This window comes from Triticum dicoccoides, chromosome 2B (assembly GCF_002162155.2).
Source record: "Triticum dicoccoides isolate Atlit2015 ecotype Zavitan chromosome 2B, WEW_v2.0, whole genome shotgun sequence".
NCBI classification, from domain to species: Eukaryota; Viridiplantae; Streptophyta; class Magnoliopsida; order Poales; family Poaceae; genus Triticum; species Triticum dicoccoides.
In genome coordinates, this window is record NC_041383.1 from 774,366,746 (window position 1) to 774,369,524 (window position 2,779).

General features: G+C 35.8%; 1 long non-coding RNA gene across 1 annotated transcript; it reads left to right on the forward strand.

Moving 5' to 3' along the window:
* Positions 1–1,338: 1,338 nt before the first annotated feature.
* LOC119368730 lies at positions 1,339–2,456 on the forward strand. The gene is made up of 3 exons (XR_005176725.1): positions 1,339–1,468; positions 1,780–1,944; positions 2,354–2,456. It is a non-coding gene; the product is annotated as an uncharacterized LOC119368730 (long non-coding RNA).
* The last annotated feature ends 323 nt before the right edge of the window (positions 2,457–2,779 follow it).

Consider the following 2,779-nt stretch of genomic DNA (forward strand, 5'->3'; position numbering starts at 1 on the left):
TGGCCAAGCCCGCAAAAGTAGTTTCACCGCCAAAACTGTATTTTTTTCTACCATATGCACTCAAATGTTTTGCATTCCCTTGGGATTTTGGTGGACATGAGCATAATTAATGTCTGTTTAACTGAATTTCTCTAATACTGTTTCATACAAAAAATGTCCCGCGGGAAGAAAATAAATTTTCAAATATTGAAGTCAATAGAAAGTGTTGTTGTGGGCCTCTAATTGACAAGCATACATATTATTATTTTTCACAGTACAAAAAAGATGCTGAACATGGTCCACCTTCTTAGGTTTATTGAGCATGATGACCGGCAAGGTGAACAAGGTGGCGCGCATCACCACCTCCCCGCGCAAGGAAACATCTAGCCTGCAAAGGTAGTTTCGTTGCCGAAACTGCATTTTTTGTCTACCATATGCACTAAAATGTTTTGCATTTCTCTTGGGATTTTGGTGGATTTGAACTAAACGTTCGTTTTAACTGAATCATGCTGCAGAGCCAATAGTAGAAAATCAGCGAGCAGCTTTAGGCCCTTGGTTAGTGTTGATGATTTATTCGGATGCAGGATGTTTTGAGAAGACCCTTGGTCATTACTCATTAGTTGTTGTCTCCATTGCTATTTTACCGTATGATGAAATAATCATGGATCTTGTAAAATACTAGGTAATTACGTGTCTCGGTTCTTAATTTAGTGTTTGGAAGTAACCAGGGATACAAAATTATCATTACATATTTTTTTCCATTCTTTATTTATCATAGGAGGAAATCCGCTCGCCTTTTCCGATTTATGAAAGTTTAAGATGGTTTTGGACAAATCAAGCTTAAAGAATATATCTTGCAAGTTTGATAACTATCAATACATCTTGATATTTTTGATTTTGGACTTGGGCTTTGTCGATTGGAAAAATAGTTGATCCAAACAAACACCATGTAGTCTTATGGACGTATGAGCCATCTCACTGTATGTGGAGCTTTTCTCTTGCGCCCAACTACTTTATTTTATGCTCTGTCACTGTAATCCCCAATTTCGTTCCTAGGTATACCATTGCTATGATCACGGTCTTGCAAATGCTTCATGTGTAGCTTTTCAGCCTTGCAAATTAGATATTTTGATTGCTACATGCATATTGTTGAAATATTGGTGCATTGAAAATATATGGGTGGAATTAACAAACTGACTGGACATATCAAACAAATTCATGATGCATTGTCAGATCCTCTTGCTTTTGCTAATTTGAACAAGGTAATATTTAAGATTTATTACAATCTTCTATTTCGTTGTTTTAGTTGAGTCACTTATCATTAATACTATTGCACAAAATGAGGATTAACCAAAGGAGGAACTTGAAGAATTGGAGGTAGCAGTGTGTGTCTTGTAAATAAGCAAGCAATTCTCCCTGCTCCACAGAAAGCTACAGCTGAAGATGAAGAACTTGCTACACTACAAGCTGAAACTTTGCTATGACCAGGGTAATGTTTGATCTTCTGTTAGATCGATTTGTAAAGTTTATTGTATATTTGCTGATTTCACATGATTAATTCAATGGTGCATGTTGAATACATACACAAGTGAAGTTTCACATATGATTGTAATACTCACTCCGTCCCAAAATTCTTGTCTTAGATTTGTCTAAGTACGGATGTATCAAGTCACATTTTAGTATTAGATACATCCGACAAATCTAAGACAAGAATTTTGGGACGGAGGGAGTATTAGTCAAGACGTGCATTGCACATGCACATTTACTAGTACATTGCTAAAAGTGCACTTCTATTTGCAGGTGACTACAAAGAGGATTGAGATAGAAAATAGTAGTACAAACTTGCAAAATACTCTTTTACAGAGATCTAGTCCTAATAAGACTCAAGGTGGAAGGCTAATTGTTATTTCTCCAAATGCGCTCATACAAGCTGCAACAAAGAATTTGCAAATGTTTGAAGCAATGGTAAGTCACAACATTGCTTTCTCTTCATGTTTACCTGCATTTTATACTTACGTCATTGCCCTTCCTAATAAACTAGCTGCTTCTTCTCTTTCACCATGTGTTGTTGCTGTATCGAGTCACAGCTTACACAAAACGAATATGTGCTAGCTAGGGGCATGAACTTAACTGAAACTATATATTGAGTCACAACTTAAATCAATAGGTGAAGCTTTTAGTACATGTACTTGTGTTTATGCTTTAGACATTTACACTTGTAAAACTCTGATCCCTCAGTTACATGCTTGCTGACACAGTATTACTCCAGTTAGTCTAGCAATAGTTCTTTTTAACAATGGGTCTGGAAAAATTGTATGGCATATGTTATGTTGGACTCATTAAATAGAACTATTTTTTTATTTCTTGATTGCAGGATCCAAAGAACTAGCTCGACTGGACTCTAGATCACGGGGAGTTTAGTCTTGGCACTTAATTAGGATGGCTAAATTACATTTGAGTTTCATTAGATGGATATTTTCTATGAGAATTATGAATTTGTATGAATCTACATATTATACGTATGGTTTCGAATATTATAATTGAATTCCTTTATTTTTTTTACGGTTGCAATAGGATATTACCACAACCCACTTTTGGTTGCCACATGTTAGCACCACGAAAATTTTATATTGTCGCAATAGTTTCTCTCTACAAATAGTTCACCCGTTGTGATATCTATTTATCACCACCAAAACTAGTATGTTGCAATTTCCTGTTACAACAACTGGAATATTTGTTGCCATAACTTAATGCCACAAGTGTAGCGGTTCATTGCAAAATGCCTAATGCCACGAAAGCA